This window comes from Jatropha curcas, chromosome 1, assembly GCF_041381405.1.
Source record: "Jatropha curcas cultivar XTBG-Jc1 chromosome 1, XTBG_Jcur_1.0, whole genome shotgun sequence".
NCBI classification, from domain to species: domain Eukaryota; kingdom Viridiplantae; phylum Streptophyta; class Magnoliopsida; order Malpighiales; family Euphorbiaceae; genus Jatropha; species Jatropha curcas.
In genome coordinates, this window is record NC_143151.1 from 13,325,385 (window position 1) to 13,352,155 (window position 26,771).

Genomic DNA, 26,771 nt, shown 5'->3' on the forward strand with positions numbered 1-26,771 from the left:
CTTTATGAAATCCAAAGGGATAGATTAGTATGTAGACATTGATGATGATAAAGATGAAGAACTTGAGTGGAAAAGCATTGTACCATTGACATACAAGATGCCTAAAGTCTCTAAATATGATGGCATGGGTGATCCTAAGATCCATGTCATGCAGTACAAGGTAGTTATGGAGTCGGTGGGTCTAGCGTCTCAGGAAATCTTGAGGATGTTCCCCACATGTCTAACTGAGTCGACCAAGATATGGTACTACAATCTGGAAAAGGAAGTGAGAAGAGATTGGAATGAGCTTACTACCATATTTCTGAAGGAGTAAGCATACAATCTCCAAATGAGTGTCAACTTGAGGGATCTTGAGACCACAATGCAGAAGAGTGATGAGACATTTTCCGACTATATGGCTAGATGGAGAGCCAAAGTCACTCAAATGAGGAATAGACCTGATACCAAGGAGTAGATCAAGATTTTCATAAAGGGCACCCTGCCAGCTTTCAGGGAGAAGATGTACTACATGCCATTAACCGAGTTCTCTCAAGACTATGAGGCGGGGATTGCTATTGATGACAAGCTATTAGAGGATGAGAAGTATGGGCTTAATTCTTAAATTTCAACCGATCAGGATTTCAAGGATCCAATTCTTTGGCGAAGACCACCAACTCAAACAAGACCGCCACCATGGCTACTTTGGATCTAAGGGCTTCAAGCATGCAACCTAGGAGGTTTCTAACTTTATTGCTCCTTTCAACCCATCAGGATTTCAAGGATCCAATTCTTTTGGGAAGACCACCAACTCAAACAAGACCGCCACCATGGCTACTTTGGATCTAAGGGCTGCAAGCATGCAACCTAGGAGGTTTCTAACTTTAGTGCTTCTCTGTCTAAGGTATTCGAAAAAGTCAAATTCGCGGGTTTATTACAACCGTTAGCACCAAGACCACCTCCTAGCCCTTTGCCTAAGAACTACAACCAGAATGCATTTTGCAAATTTAATCAAGGGAATGGTCATACCACCGACTAGTGATTAAGGTTGAGGCACGAAATCCAGAACCTAATTGATGAGGGCAAAGTCACAGATCCTGAGAAATCGAGGCCTAGCATGCGGACTAACCCATTGCCTAACTTTCGTAATGTGCCACCTTCTAAGAATTTGTATATGGTCGAATCTGGCAAGAGTCCCGAGGAGATGATGGACGAGTTTGAGGAGAAACAGGAGGAAAAAGAAAGCGAGCAACTATTGAGCAGGTTTTCATAATGGTCTTGAATGTCTGGGAGGACAGTGATGAGGAATGTTTGAACCCCGATGATGTGTGGGTAAAGAGCGAAGATGACCTGACGCGGAACCCTATGGAAATTTATTCCATGAACTCTATGACAAGTTTTGGAAGAGATCCAAGATCAAACTAAACTCCCCTCTATGGCACCCAAAGCTTAAAGAAGCAAGAACACCAATAATAGAGTAAAAGAATAAGATAAACGCCACAAAAGAATTGATAAGTTTACCTTGATTCTTGATGCAATTAGAAGAATGCAATCTCACACTCTCTCTAAAGCAAGAACACGCCTAAGCATGGAAGAAGAAACTCTCTTTTTATTGATTAATTGAATGTTCAAAAATTACAATATAACAAGCTATTTATACTAATCTAAGAGGTCCAGATCCTTAAAGGATTTAGAATAGTTAGTCTAAATCAGCTAAGGATTAGGATTTAGCAAATCTAAACCAACTAAAGATATGACTAACAAATCTTAACAACTTAAGGATTTGGATAACTAATCCAAATCTACTAAAGATTGACCAAATCTAAACAAACCAAGGCTAAAATAACCAAGGGTGGCCGAATTATAGAAGGCCCAACCCATTAACAAAGCAAAAACTCAAAATAAACTAACTAAAATTTCAGGAGGCAGAGGTGGGCACGGTCTGGGGCGTGCCAATCTGCACGACCGTGCTTCAATGTAAGTTGCTCCTCGCGAGAGGCAGAGGCGTGCACGGTCTGGGGCGTGCTAGTTGGCACGGGCGTGCTTCAAGTCAAGTTGTTTTCTTGCGAGAGGCAGAAGCTTGCACGGCCAAGGGCATGCCACCTAGCACGGGCGTGCTAACCTAGCACGGTCTAGGGCGTGCCATGGTTGGAATTTGAGATTCCATCTCAACTTGTGCTTCCATTAATGTGAGAAACTTAGGAGTCCCTTCAAGTTCTTATTTTCGCACCCACCCCTGAGCGACGTGAAGAATGCTCGTTTTTCCTTTTTAATTATTTGGAAAAGGTTGATTTATTAACAAATGGTGACAAAAAAAACCTTTTTAGGAACGCGATGCCGATAAATCGGTCTTATAAAACATTTGAGTCGCCACCCATTTTTTCGGCAATGGGACAGTTTCCAATTAAAAGTGACTTCATTTCACCCAATTTTTATTTAAGGCCAATTATTTGAAAAGACTGGTCAGGCGCACCAAGTGCGATTCTGGGTAAGGGAATTGGGTACGCCGGCCCGTTGGAAGCCGATGCCCGGAAAACCGGCCTCTTTTAACCGACAATTTCTAATTTATTTTAATTTAGGAAAGCCAATTTATTTATATAAACCCAACCCGAATAAATCGAACCGAATTCCTATGTGGAAAATCATTTAATCGTCCCAAACAAATCCATTCATTGCATTCATAATCATTCAAACCACATCAATCATTCAACCCATAGCAATCAAATCAAAATAAATCAAAGACCCTCTCTTGCCTTATGGTTAAAGGCGGGCCAGAAACCGGATTTAAAATATATTCTACTCAATTAAAATATAATAAACCCTAAAATCCCATAAACATGCATAATAAAATACTAACCTATTTGATATGATTCAATCATAATCTGCCCATTAAAGAATTTAAATATTTATTTAATTACACGAAATAATAAAGAAGAATGAAATTATTCTGGAACCCTAGAACAGTCGCGTCACGCAGCTGTTCTATGGAAGAACAGTTGCGTGACGAAACTCCTAGTTGCGTGACGCAGCTGTTCGTGACTTTGGTAAAATTCTCAGATTCATCAATCATTTATTTAAATCATAATATTAAATAAAAACATAAAAAACGATATAAAAATTGTAGACACGAACAGTTCCGTCACGCGACTAGTCAGGGTAAAGTCAACCACTTTGGACATGAACAGTTCCGTCACGCAGGTAGTAGCTGCGTGACACAACTGCTCTGGTCCGTAACTACCTTTCAAACTATCCTTTTTACGTTTTCTTTTTATCAAAACTTGTTTAATATTATTCAGAAACACTCAATAATGGGCAGAATACTACTTAACCAATATCAAACTACCCAAACCCCAACAAAATGGGTATTTAATAAATAAACAACTAAGAAAATAACAAGAAGGGTTTAGATGATTACCTAACCCTCAGATTCGAGGATTGCACACGATTTGAGTGTCTTAGGAATAGTGTTTTAGGATCACAGAAAGCCTTTTGCAAAGTTTTAACCAAAAAAACCTCTTTTTCTTTTCTTTTCTCTCTTTTCTCTTCTTTTTTGTGATTTTGTTTTCAATCCTATTTAATCTCTAAGGCTCATTTTTCTTCAAGATAACTCAATGGAGTTCTTGTAGAAAACCTAGCCGCAAATGCTTTTTTTGTTCTCTAAAAGAATCGCTCTCCAGTTTTCTCAAAAAGTCCCATTTTAGAGATAAAAATGCAGTATTTATATGGGTAGGGCAACAGAACAGAGCTACGTCACGCAACTAACAGTTGCGTGACGGATTCGAGAGTTGCGTGACGCAGCTCACTTTTCGTACCGTTGCCACGCATCCACACAGAAAAAAAAAACCGTTATTTGGATTTTTTCAAGGTAACATCATCCTGGTTAGAGTTGCGCGACGCAACTATTAGTGCCGTCACGCACCTTATAGCTGCGTGACGCAACCCTAGCGCGGGTCAGATTCCCTTGAACCGGTTTAAATCAATTCTTGGTTTAAAAACTTCTGGTTGACCCTGATTCCTTATTCTGCATCCTTGTATCCTCATCGGGTTAGGCGGGGGCATAAAAACACGCGTCAACAGTTCTTCATAGCACTTGTTGAAAGCAAGATCATGGAGCTCTTGTGTGACTTGTTCTTGAATGTATAAGGACATGGTTGCTCCATATTTCTTTGCACGGCTCCTTGTAATTTGTCCACTAGGAAGTACTAATGGATTGCCATTATTGTGGTCCTTGTTCCCTTGAGCTCCATAGGTGGTTGGTGATAGTGGATCCGTATCATCCCCCCCTTCTTTAAAAAGATTTGTCCTCAAATCTGCATCCATGTCAAAGGGAGACAAATCACTATTATTAAAAGTTGCAGAAACACCATACTCACCTGGCAAGTCTATTTTGTAGGCATTGTCATTGATGCGCTCTAAGACTTGAAATGGACCATCTCCACGTGCATCGAGCTTGTTCTTCCTTTGGTTGGGAAACCTTTCCTTGCGAAAATGTACCGAAACCCAATCACCTGGCATAAGCACCAACTTCTTCCTGCCCTTGTTTGCTTTTTCAGCATATTCGTTGTTCCTCTTTTTTATGTTGGCTCTAGCCTTCTCATGTAAAGACTTCACCAATTCTGCCTTTTTAGCACCATCTAAATTAGAAAGTTTATTCAAAGGTAAAGGAACAAGATCTAATACAGTTAGTGGGTTAAAGCCATAAATAAGTTCAAACGGACTAAAACCTGAAGTAGAATGTATGCTACGATTATATGCAAACTCAATGAATGGCAAACAATCTTCCCAAGTTTTTAAGTTCTTACCCACAATGGCACGAAGCAATGCTCCTAAAGTTCTATTCACAACTTTAGTTTGTCCATCTGTTTGCAGAATAAAGTAATTTAGTTCCAATCTTACCCCACAAAATTCTCCAAAAATGTGAAAGGAACTTTGCATCCCTATCAGAAACTATAGTTCTTGGTACCCCATGTAACCTTACCACTTCTCTAAAGAATAGATCAGCAACATTATTGGCATCATCGGTTTTATGACAAGGAATAAAATGAGCCATCTTACTAAACCTATCAACAACAACAAATATGCTATCTTTACCACGCTTAGTCCTAGGTAATCCAAGTACAAAGTCCATGGATATATCAGTCCAAGGTGAACTAGGAACAGGTAAAGGCATGTATAATCCATGAGGCATAGACTTAGATTTGGCCTGTTTGCAAGCAATATAAGAATTACAAACTCTTTCTACATCTTTATGCATATGAGGCCAATAAAAGTGTTCATTCAACATATCATAAGTCTTATGCACTCCAAAGTGTCCCATCAATCCCCCACTATGAGATTCAAGCACAAGCAATTCACGCATAGAACATTTAGGCACATAAAGTTTGCTGCCCTTAAACAAATATCCATCATGTCTATAGAACTTATCAAATGCTCCATGCTCACATGCCACATATATGTTGCCAAAGTCAGAATCATTCATATATAAGTCTTTAACATACTCAAATCCAAGCAATTTAGAACTAAGAGCAGTAATTAGAGTATATCTTCTTGACAATGCATCAGCAACAATATTATCTTTTCCATGTTTGTATTTAATCACATATGGAAATTGTTCAATAAATTCAACCCACTTACCATGTCTTTTATTAGGCTTACCTTGACCCTTCAAGTGTTTTAGGGCCTCATGGTCTGTATGGATGACAAACTCCTTAGGTAGTAAGTAGTGTTGCCAAACATTTAGAGTTCTTACCAAGGCATAAAGCTCTTTGTCATAGGTTGAATAGTTGAGTTGTGCTCCATTCAACTTCTCACTAAAGTAGGCAATTGGTTTCTTTTCTTGCATTAGGACAGCCCCAATTCCCATACCAGAAGCATCACACTCAATCTCAAAAGTATTTTCAAAGTTAGGCAAAGAAAGTATAGGTGCAGATGTTAACTTTCCTTTAAGTGTTTCAAATGCCCTTTGTTGCTCTTCTCCCCACAACCCAACTTCCTTTTTGATTATTTCTGTTAGTGGTGCTGCAATTGAAGAGAAATCTTTTACAAATCTTCTATAAAAGCTTGCCAACCCATGAAAGCTCCTAACTTCAGAAACTGATTTGGGAGTTGGCCACTCTTTGATAGCTCTTACTTTCTCCTCATCTACTTCAATACCCTGTGCACTCACAATAAATCCAAGAAATAAAGTCTATCTATACAAAATGTGCATTTGTTAAGTTTAGCATACAACTTTTCAGATCTCAATTCTTGTAATACTATCCTAACATGCTCAATATGATCAGTAAGAGACTTGCTATAGATGAGTATATCATCAAAGTATACAACCACAAACTTTCCTAAGAAGGCACGCAATACATGGTTCATAAGCCTTATAAATGTACTAGGTGCATTAGATAGTCCAAAAGGCATAACTAACCATTCATACAAACCATACTTAGTTTTAAAAATAGTTTTCCATTCATCACCTGGTTGCATTCTAATTTGATGGTAACCACTCATTAAATCAATTTTAGTAAAGTAAGTTGCCCCATGCAATTCATCTAACATGTCATCAAGTCTAGGGATAGGGTGTCTATACTTTACAGTGATTTTGTTGACCGCTCTACAATCAACACACATGCGCCAAGTTCCATCCTTTTTAGGCACTAGAAGCATGGGAACGGCACACGGGCTCATGCTCTCTCGCACCAAACCTTTCTCCATAAGTTCATTAACTTGCCTTTGCAACTCCTTTGTCTCCATTGGGTTGCTTCTATAGGCAGGCCTATTTGGAATGGTGGATCCAGGAATGAAGTCAATTTGATGTTCTATTCCCCTTAGAGGTGGTAAACCACTAGGTAATTCACTAGGAAAGACATCATCAAATTCCTGCAACATAGAAACAAACATAGAAGGCAAATTGTCAAGGTTAGTGTTAGTTTCAGCAAATAAAACTTCCTTATATCTAAGAAGCAACACGGGCTTCTCCAAAGCAATAACACACTTAACCTCTCTAGCTCTTGCATAAAAAGTTTGTTTCTTTTTTTCCTCTCTTTGTTTTTCACTCAAAATTGGGCCATTAATTTGTTTGGTTATTTTTGTGGCCTCTTTTCCCTCATCCTTACTCTTTTCTCTCTTTTGTTCTCTCAATTTCGAATTCTCATTCTCATGTTTTCTCAAGGCCGAAACCTCTCTCTCTCTCTCAACTATCTTTCTTTGATCTTCATATGCTTTTTGAGGTGATAATGGTACAAGAACCACCTTTTTCCCCTTATGAATCAAAGAATACCGATTATGGAATCCCAATAATAAATGGCCAGCTTGCATAGGTACTATGTCACATAAAATTTCATCTTCATACCTCCCAATAGAAAATGGCACAAGTACCTGTCGAGTCACCTTCACCTCCCCACAATCATTCAACCATTGCAACTTATAAGGCTTAGGATGCTTGAGACAAGTTAAGTTCAGTTTGTTCACCATGTTTACACTAGCAACATTAGTGCAACTACCCCCATCAATAATAAGAGTACACACCTTTCCACTAATCAAACATCTAGTGTGAAAGATGTTCTCACGTTGCTCAAGGCTTTCCTCTTTGACATGCATATTCAAAGCACGCCTAGCAACCAAAGCTTCACCATGTTCAGGAAGTATTAAATTTTCTGAATCATCATCATCATCATCAATTAAATTAGGCATAACATCACAATCACTACATTCAGATTCATAACTAACATTCCCATCATCTTTAGCAATCATAACCCTTTTATTAGGACATTGAGATGCATAATGCCCTTTCCCCAAACATTTAAAACATTTAATTTCTCTAGAAGGGGTGGTAGAGTTAGAAGTACCTTTGTTGCTTTTAAGTGGAGTTTGGACAGCCTCTTTACCTTTTGAAGTTGAATCTGTCCTTTGGGAATTAGAACCCTTGAAATCCCTCTTTTCACCTTCTTTGGGCCATTTAGATCCCCATGTGTTGCTAGAATACTTGTTGGTGGATCTCCCCTTTTTCTGCCTTTCAAGTTTCATGGCCATATCTACCATCTCCTCCAAGCTATCATAGCGATACATCTCTAGTGCATCAGCAATGTCTTTATTTAGACCTCCAAGGAATTGTGACATGGTGATTTGCTCATTTTCCTCAATCTTGGCTCTAGCCATGCAAATCTCTATCTCCTTGTAGTACTCTTCCACACTCTTCCCTCCTTGCACCATTCTTGCTAATTTATTGTGTAAATCCCTAAAGTAGTGAGTAAGGACAAATTTTTGGTGCATTAGTTCCTTCATGATCTCCCATGGTGGTACAGGTCGCATCCCTTTCCTTCTTCTTTTTAATAGCAATTGTTCCCACCAAAACATTGCATAACCTTTGAATTCAATAGCAGTAAGATGGGATTTCTTTTCTTGAGAATAGTTATGGCATTCAAAGATTTGTTCTACCTTTCTCTCCCATTCAAGGAATTCTTCAGCATTGTTGTTGCCTTTGAATTCTGGAATCCTCATCTTGATTGATCCCAAGTCTCCATCAACTTTATTAAAACTGGTTTCTTCAATCTCCTCATCATCATGGGCTTGAAATCTAGCTTGTGGACGAGCTCTTGTTGAATTAGAGCTTTGTGAAGCATTTATCTCTTGCAATTCCTCCCTCCTGAATAGATAATAGATTGGAGTTACGTGATGCAATCGACAGTGCCGTCACGCACCTGATAGCTGCGTGACGCAACTCTTATGCAATCCAGACACGGTCTAATTTAAATCCTTGGATCAAAAGACTTCTAGATAGCAATAACCCTTCATTCCGCATCCTTGTATCCTCACTGGGTTAGGTGGGGGCATAAAGACACACGTCAACAGATAATAGATACCATTCTTTTATTAATAAGGTGAGTCAGCTTAAATGTGAAGATTTACCTCTTCAATATTCATTAAGTCATGCATTGGTTTTTATTAAGGACTAGTTGTAAATAGAGTTCTGTTAGGAGTTAGATTCCTAATAGGTTTATAGTATCCTGTATATGGATATATATGTGTCGTTAGTGCTTTTTTTTTCTTTTTCCTTTATGCGTTGACGCTTCCGGTGAGAAGCTCACTGTTTCATGACTGTTAGTCTAGGTCTCCCACCTAGGCTTGTGCATTTATCTCACCGCCACCCAAGGAAGGGAGAGTGACCTCCGATCGGCCTCTCCACCAAATCCGGTGGCCTGAGGATCGGTGAGTGGGCCTCATGCGCCGTCAGAAGAATCTGACGTTGTCTCACGCACCGGCGAGTGGAGACATGTTGAGTAGTTTTCGGCGATTGAGTTTCGTCCTCCCAGATCAACTCAGTGTCAGGAGTCTTTTCCAGTGGGTAGTTTTCTACTCCGGTGACATCTGGTGGGCATTTTCTTTGTTTTTTACGACTGTTGTTTGCGGCTTACGGTTCCTTTTGGTGTTGCTACTATTCTGTTGGGTTCGTACTATTATTTGGTGCCTCTGTTTCTGAGTTGGGGTGTTTAGTTTTTATTAATGGGTACAGAATCTACAGATTCTAAAGCTACTATTACTGAATTGATCCCAGCAATGAATAAAATCACAGAACATAAATTGAAAGGAATTAATTATTTAGATTGGAGTAAGAAAATTAGAATTTATTTAAGGAGTGTTGAAAAGGATGATCATCTAACTGATGATTCACCAACTGGTGACACTAGAAAAAGTTGGCTAAGGGAAGATGCTAAGTTATTTCTACTAATTCGAAATTCTATTGACAGTGAAGTGGTTAGGTAATTAATCATTGTGAGTTTGTTAACAATTAATGGAATATCTTGAATTCTTGTATTTGGGAAAAGGTAATCGGTCTCATATGTATGAGGTCTACGAAGGATTTTATCGGGCCGACCAACAAGATATGCACCTTACGGCTTATTTCATGGAATTTAAAAAGATTTACGAGAAACTTTATGTTTTATTGCCTCCTAGTCCCGATGTTAAGGTTTAACAGACTCCGCGAGAACAAATGGTTGTAATGAGTTTTCTTGCGGGTCTTGCTCCAGTTTTTGAAACTGCCAAATCATAGGTTCTTTCAGGCAGTGATGTTACCTCTCTTCAGGAGATTTTCACTAGATTACTACGTACTGAAGGTTCTTATACCCCTTACCCTTATCATAATAGTGCCCTTGTGAGTCATAATCAGCTAGTGAGGCAACCAGGAAACAGTGGACGAGAAGGAAATAACCGTAGTAATAGAGCAATTAATCGGGAGGCGAGCATTTTTATCTGCCATTATTGCCATGAACTTGGCCACACCAAAAGGTATTGCAAGAAACTGATAAATAAGTTGCCAAGGGTAAATATGGCCACTCAAGATTCTGCAGTTACTTCTTCTAACAACACTGTAACAATTTCTGCTGTGGAGTATACTGAGCTCTCTAGATACCATTCTTCTAAGTCTATTGATTCCTCAATTTCTGCTGCTGCCAATTCAGGTACTCCTACTACATGTCTTATGTCTAGCTCATCAGAAGGGGTCATTGATTCTGGTTGCACAGATCACATGACAGGTAACCCTAGTCTCTTATCCTCATTAAAAGAACCTAAACAATTTAATCGTCATGTTACTATAACTGATTGTTGACGCGTGTTTTTATGCCCCCACCTAACTCGATGAGGATACGAGGGCGCGGAGTAAAGAATAATGGTTAACCGGAAGTCTTTAAACCAAGAATCGATTTAAACCAATTCAAGGAAGTCTGACCTGTACTAGGGTTGCGTCACGCAGCTATAAGGTGCATGACGACACTAATAGTTGCGTCACGCAACTCTAACCAGGATGACGTCGCCTTGAAAAACCCACATAACGGTTTGCTTTCTGTTTGGATACGTGGCAACGGTCCAAAAAGTGAGCTGCGTCACGCAGCTCTCGGGTCCGTCACGCAACTGTTAGTTGTGTGACGCAGCTATTTTCTGTTGCCCTACCTATATAAATACTGCGTTTTTATCTTTTAAAAGGGACTTTTGGAGGAAACTTGAGAGGAATTTTTGAGAGAACATAGAAAACATTTGCGGCTAGGTTTTCTACAAGGATTCCTTTGAGTTATCTTGAAGAAAAACGAGCCTTAGAGATTAACTAGGTTGAAAACAAAATCATAAAAAAGGCAAAAAAGAGAGAAAAGAAAAGAAAAAAAAGAGGTTTTTTGTTAAAACTTGGTAAAAAGGACTTCTAGGATCTTGAAACTTTCTTCCTAAGACATTCAAATCGTGTGCAATCCTCAAATCTGAGGGTTAGGTAATCATCTAAACTCTTCTTGGTATTTTCTTAGTCATTAATTTATTAAATATCTATTTGTTGATATTTGGATAGTTTGATATTGATTAAATAGCATTCTGCCTATTATTGAGTGTTTCTGAATAATATTAAAACAAATTTTGATAAAAAGAAAACGTAAAAAAGGTAGTTTGAAAGGTAGTTACGGACCAGAGCAGTTGCGTCACGCAGCTTGTCACGCAGCTACAAGCTGCGTGACGGAACTGTTCATGTCCAAAAGAGGTTGACATTACCCCGAGTAGCTGCATGACAGAACTATTCGTGCTCATAATTTTATTTCATTTATATCTTTTTATTTAATATTGTATTTTAAATAAATGATGGATGAATCTGAAAGTTTTGACAAAGTCACGAACAGGTGCGTCACGCAGCTATGAGATCCGTCACGCAACTGTTCTTCCATAGAACAGCTGCGTGACGCGACTATTCTAGGGTTCCAGAATAATTTCATTTTTCTTTATTATTTTGTGTAATTAAATAAATATTTAAATTTTTTTTATAATTCAAGAAATAACCAATAATGGGCAGATTATGGTTTAATCAAATCAAATAGGTTAATATTTTATTATGCATGATTATGGGATTTTAGGGTTTATTGTATTTTAATTGGGTAGAATATATTTTAGGTTCGATTTGTGGCCCGCCTTTAACCATAAGGCAAGAGCGGGTCTTTGAATTATTTTGATTTGATTACTATGGGATGAATGGTTGATGTGGTTTGAATGATTATGAATGCAATGAATAAATTTATTTGGGACGATTAAATGATTTTCCACATAAGAACTCGGTTTGATTTATTCGGGTTGGGTTTATGTAAATAAATTGGCTTTTCTAAAAATAAAATGAAATTAGAAATTGTAGGTTAAAAAAGGCCGGTTTTCCGGGCGTCGGCTTCCAACGGGCCGACGTACCCAATTTCCTTACCTAGAATCGCACTTGGTGCGCCTGACCAGTCTTTTAAATAATTGGCCTTAAATAAAAATGGGTTAAATGAAGTCCCTTTTAATTGGAAACGGTCCCATTGCCGAAAAAATGGGTGGCGACTCAAAATGTTTTATAAGACCGATTTATCGGCATCGTGTTCCTAAGAGGTTTTGTCACCATTTAATAAAAATCCACCTTTCTAACCAATAATTAAAAATAAATCGAGCGTTTTTCGGGTCGCTCGGGGGCGGTGCGAAAACACTGATGGGTCCACATCTTCTGTTAAGTGTATTGGCACTGCCAATCCCATCTCATCTCCCCGTTGTCTACTATTTTTTGTTTGCCTCATTTTCCATTCAATCTATTGTCTGAAAGCAAAATTACTCATCTACTGATTTGTTGTGTTAAATTTTATCCTACCTATCGTGTGTTTCAGGATCTTTTGACGAAGTGGATTATTAGTAGAGGGCATGAGTCTAGTGGCCTTTATCTTCTAGATGAACAAGTTTCGTTATCTTTGGCTTGTGCTGGTGCTCTATCTCCTCTTCAGGTTCATTATTGTTTGGGCCATCCTTCATTGTCTATTTTAAAGAAGTTGTGTCCACAGTTTCAGTCTTTATCAATTTAAGAATGTGAATCTTGTCAATTTGCCAAACATCATTATTTACCTTTAGTTCCTTGATTCAATAAATGGCTTTCATCCCCTTTTGAGTTAGTTCATTCTGATGTTTGGGGTCCATGTCTTGTTATTTCTAAAACTGGCTTTCAGTATTTTGCAACTTTTATGGATGATTATTCTTGTGTTACTTGGTTATTTTAAATGGAAACTCGTTTTGAGATATTCTCTATTTTCTATTCTTTTTGTGATGAGATTAAAACTCAATTTAATACCTCTGTTCGCATATTGCAAAGTGATAATGCTAAAGAATATCTATCTAGTTCCTTCAAATCTTATATGTCACAGAATGGTATTCTTCATCAAACATCTTGTGTTAATACTCCTCAAAATGGGGTTGTAGAAAGAAAAAATTGATATCTTCTTGAGGTTGCTAGGGCACTTCTATTCCAAATGAAGGTCCCTAAATATTTTTGGAGGGATGCTGTCTCTACTGCATGTTTTTTCATTAATCGCATGCCTTCTTATATGGTTAATGGTGCAATTCCTTATAGTGTCTTGTTTCCTTCCAAGCTTCTATTCCCCATTTAAAATCGTATTTTTTATTGTACTTATTTTGTTCGTGATGTTCATCCACAAGTTTCCAAATTAGATCCAAAGTCCCTTCGTTGTGTTTTCCTTGGGTATTCTCGACATCAAAGGGGGTATCGTTGTTTCTCTCCCGATCTTGACCGTATTTTATTTCTGTGGCTATCACATTTTTTTAGAATACTCCATTTTTTCCTTCTTCTATATATAAGAGTGAGGGGGAGGATGATGAGCTTTTAGTCTACGCTATCCAGCTGTTTCCTAGCTCTCCTGCTCCTGCTCCTATTCCTGAACTTGCATCTGCTCCTGCTACAGCGTCTGCTTCTCCTATTCCCCCTTCTGCACTAGCATCTGCCTGGCCTTGTTTTGAACAGATTTATTCCAGGAGACCAGGAACTCTTGACTCACTTCCCCCACCTGCCGCTTCAATAGAAGATCCGGTTCCCTCCATTTAACTTGAGCCTATGCCATCCACTCCTCAGTCAGACCTTGACCTTCCCATTACTCTTCGAAAAGGTAAATGCAAATGTACCTATCCTATTTCTTCTTTTGTCATTTATGATCATCTTTCTTCTTCATCTCGTTGTTTTGTAAGTAACCTAGACTCTATGTCTACCCCTAAAACTATTGTCCAAGCTTTGTCCCATCCTGATTGGTGTGCAACAATGAAAGAGGAGATGGCTGCCTTAGATACTAATGGTACTTGGGATCTTGTGCCTCTCCTCTCAAGTAAGAAAGCTATTGTTTATAAGTTGGTTTTAACCGTTAAAAATGAATCCTGATGGGTCCGTTGCTCGTCTCAAGGCTCGATTAGTTGCTAAGGGCTATTCTCAAATTTATGGCCTTAATTACTCTGATACTTTTTCTCCTGTAGCCAAATTATCTGATGTTCGTTTGTTAATTTCTTTACCAGCTACTTTTGACAGGCCTTTATATTAGTTGGATGTTAAGCATGCCTTTCTTTATGGGGATTTTCAAGAGGAAGTTTACATGGAGCAACCACCAGGCTTTGTTGCTCAGGGGGAGTCGAGTAAAGTGTGTAAACTTCAAAAATCTCTTTATGGCCTAAAACAGAGTCCTCGAGATTGGTTTGGTAGATTTGGTAATGTGGTACACCAATTTGGCATGCAGAAGAGTACTTGTGATCATTTTGTATTTTTCAAAAGTACTGAGACTGCTTTGATTTTACTTGTGGTTTATGTTGATGACATTATTATTATAGGGAGTGATTTAGCGGGCATTACATCACTCAAGTCATTTCTCCAGACTCAGTTCCAAACAAAAGACTTAGGATTGTTGAAGTATTTTTGGGTATTGAAGTGTCTAAGTGTAAGAGCGACATCTTGTTACCTCAAAGGAAGTATGTCCTTGACTTATTGAAGGAAACTGGAATCTTGTTGCCAAGCCATGTAGTGCTCCAATGACTCCTAATTTGTAGCTTTAAATTGGTGGTGAGCTATTTGATGATCCTACATGTATATAAGATTGATGGGCAAACTGAATTATCTTATGGTAACACGTCCAGATATTGCTTACTCTGTGAGTGTCTTAAGCTAGTTTATGTCTTCTCCTACTGTTATCCATTGGGAAGCTTTAAGACAAATTTTGTGCTACTTGAAAGGTAATCCAGGGTATGGCCTCCTTTACAGTAATCATGGGCATTTGGACATTGAGTGTTTTTCAGATGCAGATTGGGCATGTTCAAAGGTTGATAGAAGATCAACTTCAGAATATTGTGTCTTTGTGGGTGGAAACTTGATATCATGGAGGAGCAAGAAACAAAATGCAGTCTGAAGATCGACTGCTGAATCAGAATATCGAGCTATGGCACAATTTGCTTATGAATAAATTTGGATTCATCAGTTGTTAGAGGAAATTGGCTTCAAGTCATCCTTGCCTGCAAAGTTATGGTTTAATAATCAAGTTGTTTTTCACATTGCATCAAATCCAATATTCCTTGAATGAACAAAACATATCAAGATTGATTGTCATTTCATTCATGAAAAGATACAACAGGGTGTTATCTCTGCAAGGCACATTAAAACAAGTGAATAGTTAGGAGATATCTTTAAAAAGCTCTAAATGGACCTCAGGCTAACTATCTTTGTAACAAGTTGAGCATGATTAACATCTATGCTCCAACTTGGGGGGCAGTGTTAAAGACTAGTTGTAAATAGAATTCTGTTAGGAGTTAGATTCCTAATAGGTTTATAGTATCCTGTATATGTATATATATGTGTCCCTGTTGATGAAAATTAAGTAGAGAGAATATTTTTTCCACATTGAAATTACAGTTTTGATCAAAAGTCATGTAAGGATACATTGTCTATTTAACAGATATTAAGTATGCGGTTTTGCCTATCTGAAAAAAAGTATGCAGTTTCACAATTAATGATGCATCAATGATCTAGAATTGATAACGATGAACTTTGTTTCCCTATGGTTTAGTATTATGTTTGTTGGATACCATGTAGTTGCTGATGAATCTTGACTTTATGCTAGTGTATACATTAATAGTGCCATGTTCCATAAGAACCAGCAGATCTCACTTAAGGCAGCCAACAATTCAACTGAGGAAACAATTGTTCACCCTTTACCAAATTTGTGCTTAAGTAGGCAGAATTTACACCTGCTGATTTGTATACGAGGAAACGACCTTTAAACTTGTTAGGGACTAGTTGTAAATAGACTTCTATTAGGAGTTTGATTCCTAATAGGTTTATAGTATCCTATAAATGTATATATGTGTGTCCCTATTGATGTAAATCATATGAGAATATTTTTTCCACATTGAATTATATGGTAGCAGAGCCTTTGGCTCATTAGCTTTTTTTTTTCGGTCTGCGTTGACGCTTCCGGCGAGAAGCTCCCTATTTCATGATTGTCATTCTAGGTCTCCTATCTAGGTTGGTGCGTTTATCTCACCGCCACCCAAGGAAGGGAGAGTGACCTCCGATCAGCCTCTCTATTAAATCCGGTGGCCAGAAGACTAGCGAGTGGACCTCATGAGCCGTTAGAAGAATCTGACGTTGACTCAAGAGATGGTGAGTGGAGGCACATCCGGTAGTTTTCGGCGATCTAGTTTCATCCTCTAGGATCGACTCAGCGTCAAGAGTCTTTTCCAGTGTGTAGTTTTTCACTCCGACAACATCTGGTCGGCACTTCCTTTGTTTTTGCTACTACGGTTTGCAGCTTTCGATTCCTTTTGGTGTTGGTACTATTCTGTTGGGTTCATGCTGTTATTTGGTGCCTCTATTTCTAAGTTGTTGTTGGGGTGTTTAGTTTTTATTAATGGGTACTGAACCAACATATTCTAAAGCTACTATTACTGAATTGATCCCAGCAATGAATAAAATCACAGAACATAAATTAAAAGGAATAAATTATTTAGATTGGAGTAAGACAATTAGATTTATTTGCGAAGTGTTGAAAAAGATGATCATCTAATTGATGATCCACCAACTGGTGACACTAGACAAAGTTGGTTAAGGGAAGATGCTAAGTTATTTCTAATGATTTGAAATTCTATTGATAGTGAAGTGGTTGGGTTAATTAATCATTGTGAGTTTGTTAAAGAATTAATGGAATATCTTGAACTCTTGTATTCGGGAAAAGGTAATCCGTCTCGTATGTATGAGGTCTGCAAAGGATTTTATCGGGCTGACCAGCGAGATAAGCCCCTTACAGCTTATTTCATGGAATTTAAAAAGATTTAAAGGAACTTAATGTTTTGTTGCCTTTTAGCCTCGATGTCAAGGTTCAACAGACTCTGCGAGAACAAATGGCTGTAATGAGCTTTTTTGCAGGTCTTGCTCCAGTTTTTGAAACTGCCAAATCACAGGTTCTTTTAGGTAGTGACGTTACCTCTCTTCAAGAGACTTTTGCTAGATTACTATGTACTGAAGGTTCTCATACCCCTTCCCCTTATGATAATAATGCCCTTGTAAGTCGTAATCAGATAGTTAGGCAGCTAGGAAACAGGGGAGGAGGAGGAAATAAGCATAGTAATGGAGCAATTAATCAGGAGGCGAGCATTCTTATCTGCCATTATTTCCATGAACTTGGTGCCAGTAACGGTATTGCAAGAAACTGATCAATAAGCCGCCAAGGGCAAATATGGCCACTCCAGATTCTGCAGTTACTTCTTCTGACAACACTGTAACAAATTTTGCTGCGGAGTATGCTGAGCTCTCTAGATACCGTTCTTCTAAGTCTAGTGATTCCTCAATTGCTGCTACTGCCAATTCAGGTACTCCTACTACATGTCTTACGTCTAGCTCATCAAAGTGGTTCATTGATTCTGGTTGCACAGATCATATGACAGGTAACCCGTGCCTCTTATCCTTAGTAAAAGAACCTAAACAATTTAATCGTCATGTTACTCTAGTTGATGGGTCCACATCTTCTGTCAAGTGTATTGGCACTGCCAATCCCATTCCGTCTCTTCCGTTGTCTTCTATTTTTTATTTGCCTCATTTTTCATTCAATCTATAGTCTGTTAGCAAAATTACTCATCTACTAAATTATTGTGTTAAATTTTATTCTACCTACTGTGTGTTTCAAGATCTTTTGACGAAGCAGATTATTGGTAGAGGATGTGAATCTAGTGGCCTTTATCTTCTGGATGAACAAGTTTCATCATCTCTGGCTTGTGCTAGTGCTCTCTCTCCTCTTGAGGTTCATTGTCATTTGGGTCATCCTTCATTGTCTACTCTAAAGAAGTTGAGTCCACAGTTTTAGTCTTTATCAATTTTAGAATGTGAATCTTGTCAATTTGCCAAACATCATCGTTTACCTGTAGTTCCTCGAGTCAATAAATAGGTTTCATCCCCTTTTGAGTTAGTTTATTCTGATGTTTGCGGTCCATGTCCTATTATTTCTAAAACTGGCTTTCGGTATTTTGTAACTTTTGTGGATGATTATTCTCGTATTTCTTGGTTATTTTCAAGGAAATCTCGTTCTGAGATATTCTCTATTTTCTATTCCTTTTTGTGTTGATGTTAAAACTCAATTTAATACATCTGTTCGCATATTGCAAAGTGATAATGCAAAAGAATATCTATCTAGTTCCTTCCAATCTTATATGTCACAGAATGGTATTCTTCATCAAACATCTTGTGTTGATACTCCTTCTCAAAATGGGTTGCAGAAAGAAAAATCGACATCTTCTTGAGGTTGCTAGGGCACTTCTATTCCAAGGCCCCTAAACATTTTTGGGCGGATGCTGTCTCTACTACATGTTTCTTGATTAATCGCATGCCTTCTTTTGTACTTAATGGTGCAATTCCTTATAGTGTCTTATTTCCTTCTAAACTTCTATTTCCCATTGAACCTCGTATTTTTAGTTGTACTTGTTTTGTTTGTGATGTTTGTCCACAGGTTTTCAAATTAGATCCAAAGTCCCTTCATTGTGTTTTCCTTGGGTATTCTCAGCATTGAAAGGAGTATCGTCGTTTCTCTCCCTATCTTGACCGTTATCTTATTTCTATAGATGTCACATTTTTTTATACTACTCCATTTTTTCCTTCTCCTATATATAAGAGTGAGACGGAGGATTATCAACTTTTAGTCTACGCTATCCAACAATTTCGCAGCTCTCCTGCTCCTGCTCCTGCTCCTATTCCTGAACTTGCACTGCTCGTACTACAGCGTTTATCGCTCCTATTCCCCCTCCTGCACCAACATCTACCCGCCCTCATTTTGAACAGGTTTATTCCAGGAGACCAGAAACTCTTGACTCACTTCCTCCACCTGCCACTTTAACAGAAGATCCGGTTCCCTCCACTCAACTTGAGCCTGTGCCATTCACTCCTCAGTCAGACCTTCACCTTCCCATTGCTGTTCAAAAAGGTAAATGCAAGTGTACCTATCCTATTTTTTCTTTTGTGAGTTATGACCATCTTTCTTCTTCATCTCGTTGTTTTGTAAGTAACCTAGACTCTGTCTCTACCCCTAAAACTATTGTCCAAGCTTTGTCCCATCCTAGTTAGTGTGCAGCAATGAAACAGGGGATGGTTGCCTTAGATACTAATGGTACTTGTGATCATGTGCCTCTTACGGCAGGTAGGAAAGCTATTGGTTGTAAATGGATTTTCATCGTTAAAATGAATCCTGATGGGTCTGTTGCTCGTCTCAAGGCTCGATTAGTTGCTAAGGGCTATTCTCAAATTTATGGCCTTGATTACTCTGATACTTTTCTCCTGTAGCCAAATTGTCTTCTGTTCGTTTGTTTATTTCTTTAGCAGCTACTTTTGACTAGCCTTTACATCAGCTGGACGTTAAGAATGCCTTTCTTTATGGGGGTCTTCAGGAGGAAGTTTACATGGAGCAATCACCAGGCTTTGTTGCTCTGGGGGAGTCGGGTAAAGTGTGTAAACTTCGAAAATCTCTTTATGGCCTAAAACAGAGTCTTCGCGCTTGGTTTGGTAGATTTTGCAATGTGATACACCAATTTGGCATGCAGAAGATTACTTCTGATCATTCTGTATTTTTCAGAAGTACTAAGACTGGTTTGATTCTACTTGTGGTTTATGTTGATGACATTGTTATTACAGGGAGTGATTCAGCGGGCATTACATCACTCAAGTCATTCCTCTAGACTCAGTTCTAGACAAAAGACTTAGGATTGTTGAAGTATATTTTGGGTATTGAAGTGTCTAGGTGTAAGAAAGGCATCTTGTTATCTTAAAGGAAGTATGTCCTTGACTTACTGAAGGAAATTGGAAAGTTGGGTGCCAAGCCATGCAGTGCTCCAATGACTCCTAATTTGCAACTTTCAATTGGTGGTGAGCTATTTGATGATCCTGAGATGTATAGAAGATTGGTGGGCAAACTGAATTATTTTATGGTAACACGTCCAAATATTACTTACTCTGTGAGCGTCTTAAGCTAGTTTATGTATTCTCCTACTGTTATCCATTGGGAAGCTTTAGGACAGATTTTGTGCTAATTGAAAGGTAATCTAAACCGTGGCCTCCTTTATAGTAATCATGGGCATTTGGACATTGAGTGCTTTTCAGATGTGGATTGAGCAGGTTCGAAGGTTAATAGAATATCAAGATATTGTGTCTTGGTGGATAGAAATTTGATATCGCGGAGGAGCAAGAAATAAAAAGTTGTCTCACGATCGAGTGCTGAATCAGAATATCGAGCTATGGCACAATCTACTTGTGAAATAATTTGGATTCGTCAGTTGTTAGAGGTAATTGGCTTCAAGTCTTCCTTGCCTGCAAAGTTATGGTGTGATAATCAATCTTCTCTTCACATTGCATCAAATCCAGTATTCCATGAACGAACAAAACATATCGAGATTGATTATCATTTCATTCGTGAAAAGATACAACAAGGCATTATCTCTAAATGGCACGTTAAACAAATGAACAGTTAGGAGATATCTTTACAAAAGCTCTAAATGGACCTCAGGTTAACTGTCTTTGTAACAAGTTGGTATGCTCCAACTTGAGGAGTGTTGGTATGCTCCAACAAGTAGGTTTATAGAATCATATATATATATATATGTGTGTGTGTGTGTGTGTCCCTGTTGATGTAAATCATACGAGAATATCTTTTTCAACGTTGAATTATAGAACTCAAAGGTAAGTAAAAGTTTGATATGCATTTTGTCAATAATTTTCTTTCTCGGTGAAGTCCAGCTAATACTTTTACCTGAACAGGATGGATCTGGTATTCCGGCTTAACAAGTCTATGAATCAACCAAAAAATGGAAATGAAGTTGAAAATGAGGAGCCCATTTCGGATGCTGAGCTTGACAATATCGTCGATGTTGGTGATTACTCTGAAGTTAAAGGTATTGCTATTTATGAGGAACTCTTACTGTGTCAGTGAAGCCGGCAATTCACATTTGGTTTAGAATTACCTTAAAATTGTAATGATTAAGAAAATGGATCGTCCTAGTACACTTCTGTGTGAACTTCGACCCTACCAAAAGCAGGCGCTACATTGGATGCTTCAACTGGAGAAGGGAAAATGCGTGGATAAGGGAGCAACAACTCTTCATCCATGTTGGGAGGCGTATCATCTGGCTGAAAATTACGTTGGATTCTTGTAGCATTCAATAGATTCTATTTACCCAGTGCTGAATGTTAGTTGGATTTTATTCTTGTAGGAGGGAGCTTGTTATCTATTTAAACAAGTTTACAGGCGATGCTACAGTAGAAATTCAAAGCACACTTCAAATGGCCAGGGGAGGAGTATATATGTTCCTATGGCTCAATTTTATTTAAATTTTATCAACATTTAAATAGTTATTTTCAATTTGTATCAATAGTTGCTCGACTAAATTATACTTTTGAAGATTCTGGCGGATGCTATGGGACTTGGTAAGACCATCATGACCATAGCCCTTCTACTTGCTCATTCACAAAGGAATGGGCCATTAAGTAGTCAATCTGTGAGTCAGCTTTCAGTGAAATCGTTGAGGCCAATGATATTTCAGATCAGTCGCCAAATCAACCAAAAAAGGCTACAAAATTTTCAGGCTTTGTTAAGCAGATGAAGCAAAAGAAGGTTCTTGTAAATGGTGGCTATCTGATAGTATGTCCCATGACTCTATTGGGCCAATAGAAGGTACTTGTATTGTCTTTTATGCATCCTATGGTTGTTATTTGTTGTTGGTTTGTCTCTATTCCCTTCTTCATATTCTTTTGGTAGTTGAATAGATGGCAGTTGTTAGGTCCGTAGTTATGAAAGTTTTAACCTTGTTAATAACTAACTTATTGTTTGTAAGGGTAATCTAAAACATTTGAGTTTTCTGTGAGGCTGAGATAGAAACTCATGCACAACCTGGTTCTTTGTCTATATATGTTCACTGTGGACAAAGTAGAGCAAAGGATGCAAAACTTCTGGCCCAGAATGATGTTGTAATAACTACATATGGAATATTAACTTCGGAGTTTACAGCAGAGGTAGTTTAAAAGAATCTAGCATTTTTCTGTTTGTCTTTATATTTGCATAAATTTCATAAGAAATAATGCACTCTTTCTTCTTCCTGTTTTCTTTCTAGGATATGGAGGAGAATGGGGGAATTCACTCAGTTCGGTTGTTTAGAGTGATTCTTGATGAGGCACATACCATAAAATCTTCAAAATTTCAAATTTCAATCGCAGCTGCTGCTCTGGTTGCTAACTGTCGCCGGTGCCTCACTGCCACACCTATTCAGGTGATGTATTTTGTTCGTGTTTATATAAGTCCTTGGTTTCAAAATTCTCTTATTTCTATATATACAGAGGAGAACCTTCTAACACGTTCAGCGTCTTCTAGAGTTCACAATTAACAGCCAAAATAACCCTGAACTTGATGCACATATAATTAAAAATTCTAGAAAATGATCTAACTCACAAAATCCTTGTTTTCTGATGGAGTTCATGAAGTTAAGTTCTGGACTGACATGCTCAACTGGCTATTACCACGCTGTCTTCTAAAACAACGCCTCTGCTTATAGTACCTCATTAAGCTATTTATCTTTCTTCACATATTCTTTTACTAATCGAGATGGGAAATGAGGAATATCTTTTATCTCAAAATTTGCTGTCTGGCACTGAGGCCAGGTCCTTGAGACTGAAGCGTGTGTATATTATGTCAAATACTTTTAACTATTTTGTGTAGTATCAATCTGAAGTTTATTCATTTGGTACTTTATTTTCCAGTGCTGTCTCTGTACACCGAGTTCTCATACATATATGACTTTGTTCATGACCTCTTATCTTATTCATGTAAATTTTTTATTTTTTGATACTTGGAAGATACGGGATGTTTAGTTCAAACCTGGATGCTTGCTTTAGATATATCTATTCTAACATTTAGACTTAGACCAAGGGCATCACTACCATACTATCTAAATTCTAAGGTAAATTTAAGCGCTGATGCTTTATCCAGTAGATGAAAAGTTATTGCTTTCTTGTATGGCTTTTTGGATGTTATAGTTCCCGATGCAAATGTTTTACATCTCAGAATAGCTTAGAAGACATCTACAGCCTTCTTCGGTTTTTGAAGGTGGAGCCTTGGGAAAATTGGGCACGGTGAGTTTTGCTTCAGTTATTATAGTTAATTTCTCTGCCTGCAATTCCTTTTTATAATGAGTTTTACAATTTCATTGTAGTTTGTAGGCTGCAATTCACAGAGTGTGTGTGCGAGAAGCATAGTTACACACCAAAAAAGATGTTAAAAATGTGTATGAAAGTGAAAGTGGATAAATTGATAGGGTTTGTTATGCTGCATTTGTTAAATACAAGTCTATTGGAAGATGAAGCTCTTGTCTTACCTATGGAGCATAGTTCCTGAATTGATTAAATAAGCCCCCTAATATCCACTAAATTCTATATTTCTGTAAGAGTTGAGGTGTCATTTGGGGCGAGGAGGCTGTGGTTAATTTGTTTCTTTTATGACCTAGGTGGAATAAACTTGTCCAGGAACCATTTGAGGAGGGTGATGAGAGAGGACTGAAGTTGGTCCAGACCAATCTAAAGCTAATCATGTTAAGGAGAACAAAATCTAGTATAGATCGAGAAGGCAGGTGAATGTACTGTATAATGGTGTAATACATCATCACCTCTCAGCATTTTTTCAAATTAATCTCTAAAAGTTTTAGCTTGTTGCAGGCCAATTCTAGTTCTTCCTCCTGCAGACACTCAAGTGATTTACTGTGAACTGACAGAAGCTGAAAGAGATTTCTATGAGGCATTGTTTAAAAGATCCAAGGTTTGAAATTCCTTTTCATGATTGCATTTCATGTGACATAATTTGGTCTAGATTTTCTGTCATAGTTTTGTATAACCTTTTGATGGGAATCTCCTCAGGTGAAGTTTGATCAGTTTGTAGAGCAAGGGCAGGTTCTTCATAATTATGCTTATATATTAGAGTTGCTTTTACATCTTCGTCAATGCTGTGATCATCCATTTCTTGTGATGAGGTGTGGACTTCACCCTTTTCAACTTATGGTTGTTTTGAAAGGAATTATAGTGTACTTATGTTGTCTGGAAAAGAATCTTTTTGCTCAAATTTTGACTTGGATGATGGAAAGTAACACAGTTTCTCTGCTAGTTTATTTGTAAACAGTCACTTCACTTTTTCACTTAAATGAGCCAGAAACTGTTGAAATATGAAATTTCCTTTTGCAATTCCTACAGCCACTTTTAAACTTTAATGTTTGCCAATATGAACTTAAATTGATAAGATTTATCATCACTTAATTGCCATCAAAATCACCACGTAATAGCACTTCATTGAGATATCATTCTATTGTTAGTGATTGAGTGATTTTGACATCTCCAGTCGAGGTGATACACAAGAATGTTCTGATCTAAACAAGCTAGCTAAATGCTTCCTTAAAGGTGGCCAGAATGCCTTGGAAGGAGAAGCCAGAGATGTCCCTTCACGGGCGTATGTTCAAGAGGTTGTGGAAGAGCTGCGCAAGGGGGAACAGGGAGAGTGTCCAATATGTCTTGAAGCATTTGAAGATGCAGTATTGACACCTTGTGCTCACTGCTTATGCCGAGAATGTCTCTTGGCAAGCTGGTGAAATTCGAGTTCTGGTTTATGTCCTGTTTATAGGTATCTGGAAGCTACTGTTATGAATTCATCTCTATGATTTCATCTTTTATATTTCATTTTAGGTTTAAACTTTATTCTCCATTAAATCTTTTTATTACAACCTCTTCTTTCCTCCGAGCTGAGAGTGTTTCTTTTTCATCTCTCCTGGGAAACCATCACTAGGCAAGAGCTTATTATAGCTCCAACTGACAGTAGGTTTCAGATTGATATTGATAAAAATTGGGTGGAATCAACCAATTGTTGCTCTCTTGAAAGAGCTTGAGAACTTCATTCATCAGGCTCTAAGAGCATTCTCTTCGGCCAATGGACTTCCTTTCTGGATCTCTTACAAATTCCCCTTTCTAGGTATGAATTACTACCTACTTAAAAGTTTTTGAAGTAGTATGCATGGTTGTATAGGGGCACTCCAATGATATACTTTTCAGTTGTATGCTTTTTGTCAAGTAGACTAATACAGGGAGTGAGGTGTTTTCAGGCTTGGTTTGACTTTAGGAGCTATTTAGCCATCTATTAGAAGATTTCAAAATAAATAATCTGACCTGCTTAATTTTGAAAATATGATGTGCACAAATAATGATTTATTCAAGGAGGTTTATTTGGACCGAAGTATGTTTTTAGATTTCTGAACTAGATAGTTTTTCATTTTTGTATTTTGTTATTGTGTCTCAGATGATGCATTCTCATGAAAGTGCCAATCAGATCATCCTGTTTTATGTATGTTTACATGCTTCATGTGGATTGATGCCTGTTTTGGCTAGATACTAATATAATTCCATGCTGACCAGGAGTAGCATTTCATTTCTTTGTCTGGATGGGACTTTAAGCTAGCAGCAGCAGGAAAGGGTTATAAAACAGTTTTCGGAAGATGAGAACATCCAGGTCTATCAATTGTTTTTACTTTTATTTTATTTATTTCCCCTTCTTTGTGATAGATGGGATGTGCATGTCAAGTGGAAGCTTGGATATTCATCATCTGAGTGATTGTTTTGAATCAGGTATGACTGATGTCATTGAAGGCTGGAGGCATTGGAATAAATCTAACAGCAGCTTCCAATGCCTTTGTCATGGTAGGGACACTATCAAACTTTTTATTATGAAGTAGCTACACATGATAAGCTGCAAATTATGTTAATTGTATTTCATTTTATTATTCTGTATACCCAATAAGTATGCCCAGGAAGCTATGATCAATAGGTTAACATTCAAGTACTCCATTCTGTTGGATCCTTGGTGGAATCCAGCTGTAGAGGAACAAGCTGTCATGTGGATTCATCGCATTGGTCAAACAAAACAAGTCATGAGCAAGCGGTTCATTATTGTAATTTTAGTGTGAAGAAAACATTCTCTATATCTTTTTTTCATCAATAAGGACACATATATATTCATACACAGGGTACTATAAACCTATTAGGAATCTAACTCCTATTAGAACTTTCTTTATAACTAATCCTTAACACTCCCCCTCAAGTTGGAGCATAAATTTTAATCATGCCCAACTTGTTACAGAGATAGTTAACCCGAGGTCCATTTAAAGCTCTTGTAAAGATATCTCCTAACTGTTCACTTGTTTTAACGTGCCTTATAGAAATAACACCCTGTTGTATCTTTTCATGAATGAAATGACAATCAATCTTGATATGTTTGGTTCGTTCATAGAATACTGGATTTGATGCAATGTGAGGAGTAGCTTGATTATCACACCATAACTTTGCAGGCAAGGATGACTTGAAGCCAATTTCCTCTAACAACTGACGAATCCAAATTATTTCACAAGCAGATTGTGCCATAGCTCGATATTCTGATTTAGCACTC

At 37.9% G+C, this 26,771-nt stretch overlaps 1 pseudogene; it reads left to right on the forward strand.

The window, feature by feature from the left end:
• Positions 1–1,093: 1,093 nt before the first annotated feature.
• Positions 1,094–26,292, forward strand: LOC105647946 (DNA repair protein RAD5A-like; annotated as a pseudogene).
• Positions 26,293–26,771: the final 479 nt, after the last annotated feature.